The sequence below is a fragment of the Pongo abelii genome, chromosome 2 (genome assembly GCF_028885655.2).
Source record: "Pongo abelii isolate AG06213 chromosome 2, NHGRI_mPonAbe1-v2.0_pri, whole genome shotgun sequence".
NCBI lineage: Eukaryota > Metazoa > Chordata > Mammalia > Primates > Hominidae > Pongo > Pongo abelii.
Genome location: NC_085928.1, coordinates 165,925,671 through 165,940,264, shown reverse-complemented (window position 1 = coordinate 165,940,264; position 14,594 = coordinate 165,925,671). Strand labels below are relative to the sequence as shown.

The window sequence follows — 14,594 nt, the reverse complement described above, 5'->3', positions numbered from 1 at the left end:
CTAGTGGGGTCCTTGAGCCTGTTACATGAAGAGGAGAATCATTTGGTGAGTGACTGGGGTTTATGTTTAAGCATCCCTGTTTACTAACTGCATGACCAGGAACAAATTTCCTAACTTCTCTGGGTCTCATTTGCCTTCTTTCCTGAAGTATAATAATGTCGACTTTACCTACATCACCTATTGTTGAATCAAACAAGAGAATCATATTCTAATTTGCATATAAAAATAGTACACATACACTAGATTCAGACTATCATGAGAAAAGACAATTCTCACTGAAATCGGAGAGAAAGTCTTTTTTAGTTGCTTGGAATTGTCCCACTTTATTGCAACATTGATTGTGATTCCAAACACTTTTTTTCTAAGTCAAACTTTCAGGGCCTATTAAATACCTTTGAGAACAATGCCCTTTGTCTTTGCTTTTTAAATTAGTTTCATTCTTGCAAATGGCCAGTCGTTTCAGGAGTTCATGTTGTAAAAGAATAAAAAAACTTTTTCCTTGCATTAGTTACTGATCAGCGGAGTAATGGCCTACATTTGTTCACACAAAGACCTAATAGATAACTTTTTAAAAACAACATTGTGACCAAGAAGTAGTTAGATTTAGAAACCATTAAATATTATAGAATAGAATAACCCAAAGGCACTTAATCATCATGTAGCTTTGTAAAAAATCTATAGTTGGAATTCATTCTTCATATGCTTTTATTTCTATGGAATCCTTACAAGCTCCAGGCTCTGTGTTTTTTACTTTTAGTAAATGTTTATCCCTTATGTCTGTGTCATAGTCCACCATGGTTTGATTTGCCCCAAAGTCAAAATACTCTCTTGATCATTGTGCACAAAATTAATCAAGACTGACAGGACTATTAATGGTGCTTATCGCTTACACAAGAGAGAGGAGGAGTGCTGGGCTTGGCTGTGGGGTGTTTTCTGAAACTGGAATAAAAGGATCACCGCCAAAACATGGAAAGGTGTTCACAAGCTTTGCAGATGAGCTTTTCTTTTCTTTTCTTTTTTCCTTTTCTTGATTTCAATAGGTTTTTGGGGAACAGGTGGTGCTTGGTTACATGAATAAGTTCTTTAGTGGTGATTTCTGAGATTTTTGACTGTTAACTCTGCTGATTATCTCTTTTGCTGTGCAGGAGCTTTTTAGTTTAATTAAGTCCCATCTATTTCTCTTTGTTTTTGGTGCCTTTGGTTTTGGGTTCTTGGTCATGAAGTCTTGCCTAAGCCAATGTCTAGAAGGGTTTTTTGATGTTATCTTCTAGAATCTTTATGGTTTCAGATCTTAAATTTAAGTCTTTGATCCATCTTGAGTTTATTTTTGTATAAGGTGAGAGGTAGAGATCTAGTTTCATTCTTCTACATGTAGCTAGCCAATTATCCCAGCACCATTTGTTGAATAGGGTATCCTTTCCCCACTTTATGTATTTATTTGCTTTGTCAAGGATCAGTTAACTGTATTTGGCTTAATTTCTGGGTTCTCTATTCTGTTCCACTGGTCTATGTGCCAATTTTTATACCAGTATCATGCTGTTTTGGTGACTGTGACTTTACAGTATAGTTTGAAGTCAGGTAAAGTGATGCCTCTAGATTTGTTCCTTTTGCTTAGTCTTGCTTTGGCTCTGTGGGCTCTTTTTTGGTTCCATATGAATTTTAGGATTTTTTTTCTAGTTCTATGAGAAATGATGGTGGTGTTTTGATGGGAATTGCACTGCATTTGTAGATTGCTTTTGGTAGTATGGTCATTTTCACAGTATTGAATCCATGAGCATGGGATGTGTTTCCATTTGTATGTCATCTATGTTTTCTTTCAGCAGTGTTTTGTAATTTTCCTTGTAGAGGTCTTTCATGTCCTTGGTTAGATATATTGCTATGTATTTTATTATTATTATTTTTTGCAGCTATTGTGAAAGGAGTTGAGTTCTTGATTTGATTCTCAGCTTGGTCGCTGTTGGTATGCAGCAGAGCTACTGATTTGTGTGCATTAATTTTGTATCCTGAAACTTTGCTGAGTATTTACCAGTTCTAGGAGCTTTTGGGATGAGTCTTTAGGTTTTTCTAGGTATACAATCATATCATCAGCAAACAGCGACAGTTTGACCTCCTCTTTACCAATTTGGACGATCTTTATTTCTTTCTCTTGTCTGATTGCTCTGGCTAGGACTACCAGTACTATGTTGAGTAGAAGTGGTAATTTGGACGACCTTTATTTCTTTCTCTTGTCTGATTGCTCTGGCTAGGACTACCAGTACTATGTTGAGTAGAAGTGGTGAAAGTGAGCATCCTTGTCTTGTTCCAGTTCTCAGGGGGAATGTTTTCAAATTTTCCCAGTTCAGTATAATATTGGCTGTGGGTTTGCCATAGATGGCTTTTATTACCTTAACGTTTGTCCCTTCTATGCCGATTTTGCTGAGGATTTTAATCATAAAGCAATGTTGGATTTTTGTCAAATGCTTTTTCTGCATCTATTGAGATTGTGATTTTTGTTTTTAATTTTGTGTGGTGTATCACATTTATTGACTTGTGTATGTTAAACCATCCCTGCATCCCTGGTTTGAAAACACTTGATCATGGTAAATTATCTTTTTGATATGTTGTTGGACTTGGTTCACTAGCATTTTCTTTGAGGATTTTTGCATCTGTGTTCATCAGGGATATTGGTCTGTAGTTTTCTTTTTTTGTTATGTCTTTCCCTGGTTTTGGTATTAGGGTGATTATGGCTTCATAGAATGATTTAGGGAGGATTTCCTCTTTCTCTATCTTTTGGAATAGTGTCAATAGGATTGGTATCAATTCTTCTTTGAATGTCTGATAGAATTCAGCTGTGAATCGGTCTGGTCCTGAACTTTTTTTTGTTGACAATTGTTAAATTACCATTTCAATCTCACTGCATGTTATTGTTATGTTCAGAGATTCTATATCTGCCTCATTTAATCTAGGAGGGTTATTTCTCCAGGAATTTCTACATCTCCTCTAGGTTTTCTAGTTTATGCATGTAAAGGTGTTCATAGCAGCCTTGAATAATGTTTTGTATTTATGTGGTATGAGTTGTAATATCCCCCGTTTCATTTCTAATGGAGCTTATTTGGATCTTCTCTCTTCTTGGTTAATCTCTCTAATGGTCTATCAATTTTATTTATCTTTTCAAAGAATCAGCTTTCTGTTTCATTTATCTTTTGTATTTGTGTTGTTGTTTGTTTCAATTCATTTAGTTCTGCTCTGATCGTCGTTATTTCTTTTCTTCTGCTGGGTTTGGGTTTGAATTGTCCTTGTTTCTCCAGTTCTGTGAGGTAAGAACTTAGATTGTCTAATCGTGCTCTTTTAGACTTGTTGATGTAGGCATTTAATGCTATGAACTTTCCTCTTGCACTGCTTTTGCTGCATCCCAGAGGTTTTGACAGGTTTTGTCACTATTATCATTCAGTTCAAAGAATTTATTAATTCCCATCTTGATTTCATTGTTGACTCAACAATCATTCAGGATCAGGTTATTTAATTTCCATATATTTGCATGGTTTTGAGGGTTCCTTTTGGAGTTGCTTTCCAATTTTATTCCACTGTAGTCTGAGAGAGTACTTGATGAAATTTCAATTTTCTTAAATTTGCTGAGACTTGTTTCGTGGCCTATCATATTATCTATCTTGGAGAATGTTCCATGTGCTGATGAATAGAATGTATATTCTGTAGTTGTTGGGTTGAATGTTCCATAAATATATCTGTTGAGTCAATTTGCTGTAGGGTATAGTTTAAGTCCATTGTTCCTCTGTTGACTTTCTGTCTTGATGACCTGTCTAGTGCTGTCAGTGGAGTGTTAGAGTCCCTCACTATTATGGTGTTGCTGTCTAGCTCATTTCTTAGGTATAGTAGTAATTGTTTTATAAATTTGGGAGCTCCAGTGTTAGATGCATGTATATTTAGAATTGTGATATTTTCTTGTTGGACTAGTTCTTTTATCATTATATAGTGTTCTTTGTCTTTTTTAACTGATGTTGCTTTAAAGTTTGTTTTGTCTGATAGAAGAATAGCTTCTCCTGCTCACTTTTAGTGTCCATTTGCAGGGAATATCTTCTTCCTGGCCCCCCTTTACCTTAAGTTTATGTGAGTCCTCACGTGTTAGGTGAGTCTACTGAAGATAGCAGAAATTTGGTTGGTCAATTCTTATCCATTCTGCCATTCCGTATCTTTTAAGTGGAGCATTTTAGGCCATTTACATTCAATGTTGATATTGAAATGTGAGGTACTATTCAATTCATCATGCTTTTTGTTGCCTGAATACCTTGTTTTGTTTTGGTTTTTCATTGTATTATTGTTATATAGGTCCTGTGAGATTTATGCTTTATGCTTTAAGGAGATGCTATTCTGGTATATTTTGAGGATTTGTTTCAAGATTTAGTGTTCCGTCTAGCAGTTCTTACAGTGCTGGCTTGGTAGTGGCAAATTCTCTCAGTGTTTGTTTGTCTGGAAAAGACTGTATCTTTCCTTCATTTATGAAGCTTAGTTTTGCTGAACACAAAACCCTTTTTTTTTTTTTTTTTTTTTTTTTTTTTTGAGACAGAGTTTTGATCTTGTCGCCCAGGCTGGAGTGCAATGTCACGATCTCAGCTCACTGCAACCTCTGCCTCCCAGATTCAAGCAATTCCTCCACCTCAACCTCCCAAGTAGCTGGGATTACAGGCGCCTGCCACCATGTCTGGCTGATTTTTGTATTTTTAGTAGAGATGGGGTTTCACCATGTTGACCAGGCTGGTCTTGAACTCCTGACCTCAGGTGATCCACCCGCCTCGACTTCCCAAAGTGCTGGGATTACAGGCATGAGCTTCTACCAGGCCTGGCCACAAAATTCTTGACTGATAATTATTTTGATGAAGGAGACTAATGATAGGACCCCAGTCCCTTCTATGGTTTCTGCTGAGAAATTTGCTGTTAATCTGATAGGTTTTCCTTTATAGGTTATCTGATGCTTTTCCCTCACAGCTCTTAAGATTCTTTCCTTCAATATCATGAAAATGGCCATACTGCCTAAGGTAATTTATTAATTTAGATTCAATGCTATCCCCATCAAGCTACCACTGGCTTTCTTCACAGAATTGGAAAAAACTACTTTAAAGTTCATATGGAACCAAAAGAGAGCCCACATAGCCAAGACAATCCTAAGCAAAAAGAACAAAGCTGGAGGCATCATGCTACCTGACTTCAAACTATACTACAAGGCTACAGAGATACAGACCAACGGAACAGAACAGAACAGAGGCCACAGAAATAACACCACACATCTACAACCCTCTGATCTTTGACAAAACTGACAAAAACAAGCAATGGGGAAATGATTCCCTATTTAATAAACGGTGCTGGGAAAACTGGCTAGCCATATGTAGAAAGCTGAAACTGGATCCCTTCCTTACACCTTATACAAAAATTGACTCAAGACAGATTAAAGACTTAAATGTCAGACCTAACACCATAAAAACCCTAGAAGAAAACCTAGGCAATACCATTCAGGACATAGGGATGGCCAAAGACTTCATGACAATGGCAATAAAAGCAATAAAAGCAATGGCAATAAAAGCCAAAATAGACAAATGGGATCTAATTAAACTAAAGAGCTTCTGCACAGCAAAAGAAACTATCATCAGAGTGAACAGGCAAACTACAGAATGGGAGAAACTCTTTGCAATCTACCCATCTGACAAAGAGCTAATATCCAGAATCTACAAAGAACTTAAACAAATTTACAAGAAAAAATCAAACAACTCCATCAAAAAGTGGGCAAATGATATGAACAGACACTTCTCAAAAGAAGACATTTATGCAGCCAACAGACACATGAAAAAATGCTCATCATCACTGGTCATCAGACAAATGCAAATCAAAACCACAATGAGGTACCATCTCATGCCAGTTAAAATGGCGATCATTAAAAAGTCAGAAAACAACAGATGCTGGAGAGGATGTGGAGAACTAGGAACACTTTTACAGTTGGTAGGAGTGTAAATTAGTTCAACCATTGTGGAAGACAGTGTGGCGATTCCTCAAGGATCTAGAACTAGAAATACCATTTGATCCAGTGATCCCATTACTGTATATATACCCAAATGATTATAAATCATGCTACTATAAGGACACATGCACACGTATATTTATTATGGCACTACTCACAGTAGCAAAGACTTGGAACCAACCCAAATGTCCATCAATGATAGACTGGATAAAGAAAATGTGGCACATATACACCATGGAATACTATGCAGCCATAAAAAAGGATGAGTTCATATCCTTTGCAGGGACATCGATGAAGCTGGAAACCATCATTCTAAGCAAACTATCACAAGGACAGAAAACCAAACACCACATGATCTCACTCATAGGTGGGAGTTGAACAACGAGAACACCTGGACACAGGGCAGGGAACATCACACACTGGGGCCTGTCGGGGAGTTAGGGGCTGGGGGAGGGATAGCATTAGGAGAAATACCTAATGTAAATGACAAGTTGATGGGTGCAGTAAACCACCATGGCACAGGTTTACCTATGTGACAAACCTGCACGTTGTTCACATGTACCCTAGAACTTAAAGTATAATAATAATAAGAAGAAGAAGAAGAAGAAGAAGATTCTTTCCTTCGTTTTTGACTTTAGATAACCTGAGGACTATGTGCCCAGGTGATGACATTTTTGTGATGAATTTCCCATATGTTCTTCGAACTTCTTGTATTCGCATGTCTAGATCTCTAGCAAGGCTGGGAAGTTTTCCTCAATTATTCCCTCAAATATGTTTTCCAAACTTTTAGATTCCTCTTCTTCCTCGGGAACGCCAATTATTCTTAGGTTTGGACATTTAACATAGTCACAAATTTCTTGGAGGTTTTGTTCATTTTTTAAATTCTTTTTTCTTTGTCTTTGATGGATTGGGTTAATTCAAAAACCTTGTCTTCAAGCTCTGAAGTTCTTTCTTCTGCTTGTTTGATTCTATTGCTGAGACTTTCCAGTGCATTTTGCTTTTCTCTAAATGTGTCCTTGATTTCCAGAAGTTGTGATTCTTTTTTATTTATGTTCTCTATTTCACTGAAGAAGTTTCATTTCATACCCTGTATCATGTTTTTGATTTTTTTTAAGTTGGACTTCACCTTTGTCTGATGCCTCCTTGGTTAGCCTAATAATTGACCTTCTGAATCCTTTTTCTGGCAATTAAGAGATTTTTTCTTGGTTTTGATCAATTGCTGGTGAGCTGGTATGACCGTTTTGGGGTGTAAAGATCCTTGTTTTGTCATATTACCAGAATTGTTTTTCTGATTCCTTCTCATTTGGGTAGACTGTCAGAGGGAAGACCTGAGATCAAAGGCTGCTGTTCAGGTTCTTTAGTCCCACAGAGTGCTCCCTTGATGTGGTGTTCTCCCCCTTCTCCTAGGAATGGGGCTTCCTGAGAGCCAAACTGCAGTGATTGATTGATTGATTGATTGATTGATTGATTGCTGTTCTGGGTCTAGCCACCCTGCAGAGCTATGGAACTCCAGGCTGGTACTGCAGAGTGTCCGCAAAGAGTCCTGTGATGTAATCTGTCTTCAGGTTTTGCAGCCATGGATACCAGCACCTGCTTCAGTGGAGGTAGCAGGGAAGTGAAATGGACTCTGTAAGGGTCCTTGGTTGTGTTTTTGTTTAGTGTGCTGGTTTTGTTTTCGTTGGCCTCCAGATAGGAGGTGGCGCTTTTAAGAGCGCATCAGCTGCAGTCCTATAGGGATGACGCAAACTTGCCCTAGGGACAACTGGTTAAGTATTCAAGTTTCTCAGGCAGTGGGCAGGGCTATGGAGCTACCAAGAGATTATAACTTTTGTCTTCAGCTACCAGGGCAGGTAGAGAAAGACCACCAGTTAGGGGCTGGGATAGGCATGTCTGAGCTCAGTCTCTCCTTTGGCAGGGCTTGCTGTGGCCGCTGTGGGGGATGGCAATGTGGTTCCCAGTGCAGTGGAGTTATATTCTCAGGGGGATTATGACTGCCTCTGCTGAGTCATACAGGTCACCAGGGAAGTGGGGAAAAGCCAGCAGTCACTGGCCTCACCCCGCTCACACACAGCCCACAGTCCTAAAGGCCAGTCTCACTCCCACCATGTCCCCACAACAGCACCAAGTCTGGTAGCCGGTGACCAGGGCTGAGAACTTGCCCCAGACCACGAGCCTCCCTGTGAAGAAAGCAAGCCGACTCAGTTTTTCCACATCTCAGGGAGCCTGCAGCAGTGATTCTGTTCTTTCAAAGGGTCTGTGGATTCCCTCAGCTTTTCTGGTATGTTCCTGCAGTAGTTCTTGGAGCAAGTTTATGATGTGAGTCTCCACATACCACTCAGTCCATCAGAGTGGGAGCTACAAGCTAGTCCTGCCTCCTATTTGCCATCTTAATCCCTAGACTGGAGATTTTCAATTCCTGATACTGGCGTTACCTGTTCCAGGTAACTGGAGGCACACAACTCTCCATTGTAAACGGGACATTATGACCAGCTTGTTTCCAGAGACACCATAACAGGTATTTGCCATCCCCTGGAGGGAGGCACAGGCATGTTAAATAATGAGCACTCTTTCTATATCAATAATAAATGTCAAAGCAGCTCCAAGACTTGTACATTTTTAAAATGACAAGAAGAAAACAAGCTCTATAGTCTCTACACCCCTGGAACTCAAGTAAGAAAAGAGTTCCTGATTTTCTTTGTTCATACTAAACCCATAGTGGAAATGCAATGACTTCAAAAGAAAAAAAATCTCTGAGAGTGAATGAGCTCATCAGGACAGCCTCTTTTTACTCAGCTCTTAAGAAAGTCATTTTTAAAACTAGGGAAATGATTTTTTTTCGTATATCACTCTGGTTTCCTGATTTTATGTCTCAAAACATAATGTGACATGAAACTTTAAATCATATTAACTTTTTTGTTGTTGTTGTTGCTGTTGTGAACATATTTGGAAAAGAGAGGCCAAAGTAATAATAATCATGTCACCCAAATTAATGGCACAATATCTGGACTGCAACTTTTACAGATTCATCAGAACTGCGACCAGATGCACATTATCTTTGCTGACTCTGAACAATATTATCGTACTTTCTCTAAACATAGCAATAGAGTCTGTTTGACACGCAGGAATCTGTGGCATCATTACCTTGGGTGTAAAATGCTGTTTTCATGCCTTTGGCAAACATCAGTCACCTGGCCTTGACACTCTAATTTCATCTCTACGGCTTGCCTTGCCATTGTCAACAAATGGACCTGATTACACTTGGACGGTTCAACTCTAGTTGAAAAGAAAATAAGCCTCTGAACAAATAAGCATTTGCTCCTCCAGGTCACTCATGTAAAACCTAAAATCACTTTATACTGGGGATGCTGATGGAAAGAACTCAGGTGCTGGACAAACAGATGTGGGCTTAAACTCTGCTCCACCACCCTCATGCTGGGCAACTGGCAGCAATTTTCTCAATTTCTTTGAGAGTCAATTTCCTCATCTGTCAAGCAGGGATAAAACTACCTAATTGTCCAGAAGTAGGGGAATTTAAAGGAGAAAATGAGTTAAAAGCCCAGTGTCTGGCACTAAGTAGGGACTACTGAATGTTCCTCTTGCCCCCATCCCACCCTATCTTCCCCCAGAGTCTACTCTGCCCCATTCATGCACAGGGTTAGTACTAGACAGTCTTTCTTAACAACAGTTTTGTCAAATGTTATTCATTCTAGTTTGGGCGGAAAACCTAAGGACCAGATGAACAAGTTATCTAGCTTATTTCCAACCATCTCTTCAGTGCCTAGAACTGTTCACAAAGCATTTAGGCACTCAGAAAACATTTGAAGAATGATGGAATGTAATTGCAAGCCCAGGACCACCCAAGGTTGCCTGGAAACATGGCATGCCTATGTTCATGCCGGCTTTCAGCAGCAATCTGCAGCAGCCAGTAGTTCTTACCATCAGAGACCTTTTAAATCTTCATTTCCCATCTACCTCCTCCCTATAAATACTAGAAATAATGATTTCATCTACAACTAATCAAGGGCTTGGATCAGGATGAAGTAGCTAAGGTTACCATCCTTAATCAAATTCCAGTTTGAAATAAATAAGATTCTATTTCATTGATGTATTGCCTAAGGTAAAATAATAAAATAGTCAGCAGACCTCAACGGTGCTTCTGAGGATCTGCGAGGGCCAGGAGACCCCAAATTTGTAGCTACCTACTATATCCAAAGGCTTTTCCAGAAGCAAAGCAAAATCTTGAACTGTGTTAGGTTGAACCATATGAAATTGTGATTTTTGTATTTTGAAAATGGTCCTATGTCAGCAATTTCATATAAATCAATCTAATACCACACTGAGCACCAGCTAACAAACCCTGAATGCTTTACTCTCCCACATAATGAAAGGAATTATGTCATCTCTCTCTCCTTGAAAAATCTTCCCCGGCCACCCATTCTACGTGAATCCTGTAGGCAGCAGTGGAGGCCATTCTTACCTCAGTTCAGCCTCTCTCTGATCCTTCCCTTTCTTCCTCCCCAGGTAGGCTGTGATGCCACTGCAGTGGTGGATGTTCCCTGAACACGCTGTGCATTTTCTCGCCTCAGGGTCTTCAGTCAAGCTGCTGCATCTATGTGGAATTCCCTGTCTGTCTCTACCAACTGCCAAATGCCTGCTGATCTTTCAAGATGGAAGTGAAAGGACACTACCTCTCCTAAGCTTTCCCTAGTGCCTTCATGCACCACCATCCCCCAAGTCAAAATTTACCTCCACCACCTCAGCACTTTCATAACCTCTGCCTGACCTCTACTTTAGGATGAAATAAAACTTATCTTGTTCTATTAACTGGACATATAGGTTTAATTCCCCAACAGATTTTAAGGCCTACCAAGAAGAAACTAAATTTATCCATCTCACGTCTCTTATACTGCATACATACTAGGAGGTCATTACATGTCGATTGAATTGAGTGATGCTTGCAGGCCACAGGTAACTCTCCATGGCTTATGCCTTGCTCAAGAGCATAGGTTTTGTTTGACTCCCACCTCTGCCATTAATATCTGAATACATTCTGCAAGTTACCTAACTTCCATAGCTTCTCTTTTCTCATCTCAAACAAATGAGCTAATAGTCCCTACTTCTCAGAATTGTTATAAAAATTAAATGAAATAATGTAGAAAACATACTTAGCCTGTCATGAAGTAAGCACTCAGAAATTAGAACAATTACAATTTAGTTACTCTTATAATAATTATGATTATCTGTTTAACAATTAACTCATAGGTAATAGGTTTAAAGAAAGAATAATGCTAGAGGTGGATAAGGAATAGACATTTCCAAAGAAGCCTGTACACCCTGAAAGACCAGAGTGTGAAGATCCTGCTTGTGGCGGGTGACAGCCTGATGTGTTTGGTGCAAACATGTCAATCCCACTATCCCCTGGTGACAAGAATGAATATTTCAACCTTTATCATACTCACTGGGAAGACATGACTAGATCGGAACTTTTGAGAAATTAGAGTTTTGGCTTCAATTGAGCTGTGAAAACTTGTTAAATCATTTCATTCTGTTACCATTCAAGAATATGGTCGGGTGGTTTCCTGATCCTTTTCAGCCTGTAGATGGCCTTGGAATCATTTAGCTGAATGCCCTGCCTTGAGATCACTGCAGTCAGGTAACTACCTGCTGTCAGCTGACAAAATCTCTCCATCTTCCAAAAACGAGAGCAATACAGGAAGTTTGGGGACTGATTTTTAATGAGTCTTTCCATTTTTGTCTTGGGTGGCAAAAGAAAACACTCAGTATTCTCTACTCACACAACAATTCTAATACCAAACGTGTGGGTTTTCCACACCAGGCAGTTCTCCAATTCTCTGTGGATGCCAACCGGATGATACTAAGTGCCTGCAATTAGCATAGACCCCCAGATTAAGGGCTCAGTCCCACAAGACTGCCCCCAACTTCAGATGCCAATCATAAGTAGCAGTTTCCCAGACTACTCACACTTCCATCCAACTTGGGTACAAATTGGGGGTTCCCATAACCGCCTCCTCAGATTCAATAATTCGCTGTAACATTTCATAAAACTAAAAAAGAAATTTACTTACTTTACCAGTTTATTAAAGGATACAAATAAAATGCCAGAGAAAGAAGTACATAGGGCAAGGTCTGGAAGGGTCCCAAGCACAGGGGTATCTGTCCCCGTGGAGTTGGGGCGTGCTACCTTCTGGCACATGGATATGTTTACCAACTCAGAAGCTCTCCACTTCATTTAGGGATTTTTAAGAAGGCTTCATCACGTAGGCAAGATTGATTATCAACCCAATCTCCAGCCCCTCTCCCCTCCCTGGTAGATGGTGGATGGGCCTGAAAGTCCCAAGCTTCTAATCATGGCTTAGCCTTCCTGGTGAAAGGCCCCATCCTGAAGCTACTCAGGAACTCTAAAGAGTTGCCTCACTAGAACAAAAGACACTCCTGTCATTCCAGAAATTCCAAGGGTTTTAGGACCTCTGTGTCAGGAACTGGGGGCAAAGACCAAATATAAATTTCTTATGTTACAGGTAGAAATAGATAAGGGATACTGCTTATTACATATGACCAGAGTCTCCAAAACAAAGGCAGATGACAAGGCTGACAAGAGTTTCCCCAACAATCCCCACCCTGCATGGAGGACAGCAGAACATCACTCATTTCCCCCAGAAGCTACTTTAGCAATTTGGGTGTGTCGTGGCCTTGGCAGAATCTTGCAACTGAGATGGAGCTTAAGAAAGGGAAAAAGGCTGGGCAAGGTGGCTCATTCCTGTAATCTGAGCACTTTGGCAAGCTAAGGCAGAAAGATCACTTGAGCTCAGAAGTTCAAGACCAGCCTGGTCAACATAGAGGGACCCTGTCTCTACTAAAGAAAAATTAGCCAGGCATAGTGATGCATGCCTGTAGTTCCAGCTACCCCAGAGGCTGAGGCAGAGAATTGCTTGAGCCCAAAAATTTGAGGCTGCCGTGAGCCATGACCCTACCACTGCATTTCAGCTTGGGTGACAGAACGAGACTCTGTCTCAAAAGGAAAAAAAAAAGTGAAAGAGACCGATAGGACTCCACAATGTTTTATTTGGGTAACTAAGAGAATACTGGCACTTCTAACAGACACAAGAGGACAGCACCTTCCTCCTTATCCCATACTCAGCCCATCATCCGATCATATTGGTGTTAGTTACTAAGTGAGCTGTTCAATCTGGCCCAGATCTCCCTGCTTCCCCACTCGTCCCACCAAATCTATTCTCCAAATAGTGGTCAGAGTGTCTTTGTTTGGAAACATCACTCCCCATTGTCTTAAAAGCCTTCCACGGCCTCCCCACTTACTCTGCTGACACGGTCACAAGTTTGCACTATCTACGAGGTCCCAGGATTTATGCTCCAGCAGCACCTCTCACCACCTTCCCTCTTGCCCTTTCCATGTGACACACTTTCAGAGCTTTGCCTTCCTCAAGCTCCTCCCATCCCAGACGTGCATCCTTGCAGTTCCTCTGCGTGAAGTGCTCGCCTCCCCTCTGTGCCTACCCTTCTGATTTTAACCCAATCATCACTTCCTGGAGGTCCTAGCTGCTTAGGTCAGACCTCTGCAATAAACTCTAGGAGTCAGAAGTGTCATCCTTTGCCACCTTGTAGTGGGTGTGAGTTTACAATCATTTGTCTGCTTGTCTCCCATTGCATCCCCCACATAGCCAGTAAAATCCAGGAGCACCTCCAACCAATCTGTTTCTGCTCCATTGTAGCTATCTCTAAAGCCTGGCCTACTGCCTGCACATAGTAGGGATTTCATAATTAGCTCTTGATTGTGGAATGACTGAAGGAGAAACAGCATTTTTTTATTCATAAAAGAAATCTACCCCATCAATCTGAAACCATCACTAACACTTTATTCCTTTGAGGATTTTCAAGTTTTCTAGAGAGATCAATAAACTGAAAATACCCCTGGGAAAGGTTAGAAAATTTTTCTCTGCTTGGACTTGAGTGTTCCAGGTGAAGAATGTGCTGCCTCTTCCCTGGTCTGCACACAGCCTCTGTTCTTTCTATCACTCCACCTCCTATAGCTGCATCTACAGGATGAACTACCACTAAAACCGGGAACCAGGAAGATGCTTGATTCACTGAACTAACATGGTGGGGGATCATGAAGTTCCCTTACAAGGTTTCCTTGTACCCCAGTAAAGAGCTCATCAGTATCATCAGATACCTGAAATCTGGAGGACAAAACTCTCTGTGCAGCCACATTAGCCAGCATCACCCTTTCTGGCCCTGTTTCCCTTCTGGTTTTGACTTGACAGCCCAAACTCTTCCTCTAATTCTAGCTCCTCCTCAGAGCCTCTTCCTGTGAACAGCTCTTGCTGGGCTTTCCAGATCTCAGATAAGAAATTCTGTTGGGCAACCTGCCACAAGTTCAGATACCACCTGGATTGTCACATAGATAGACGTATCCCTCAGTTTCCTGGAGTCATTCATTTCCTTTGAGTAATCACCACAGAATTACGAGAAGTGTCAAAGTAAGCCAGTCTCTTGGCCATGGGTAAGTAAATTGGCTGAGTTTCCCATTACTGCATCATCTATTTCCATCTTC

At 40.4% G+C, this 14,594-nt stretch overlaps 1 long non-coding RNA gene across 1 annotated transcript; it reads left to right on the top strand.

Annotated features, from left to right (window-relative positions):
- Nucleotides 1-695: 695 nt before the first annotated feature.
- On the top strand, nt 696-10,828 carry LOC129058695 (uncharacterized). The gene is made up of 2 exons (XR_008523990.2): nt 696-8,282; nt 10,526-10,828. It is a non-coding gene; the product is annotated as an uncharacterized LOC129058695 (long non-coding RNA).
- The last annotated feature ends 3,766 nt before the right edge of the window (nt 10,829-14,594 follow it).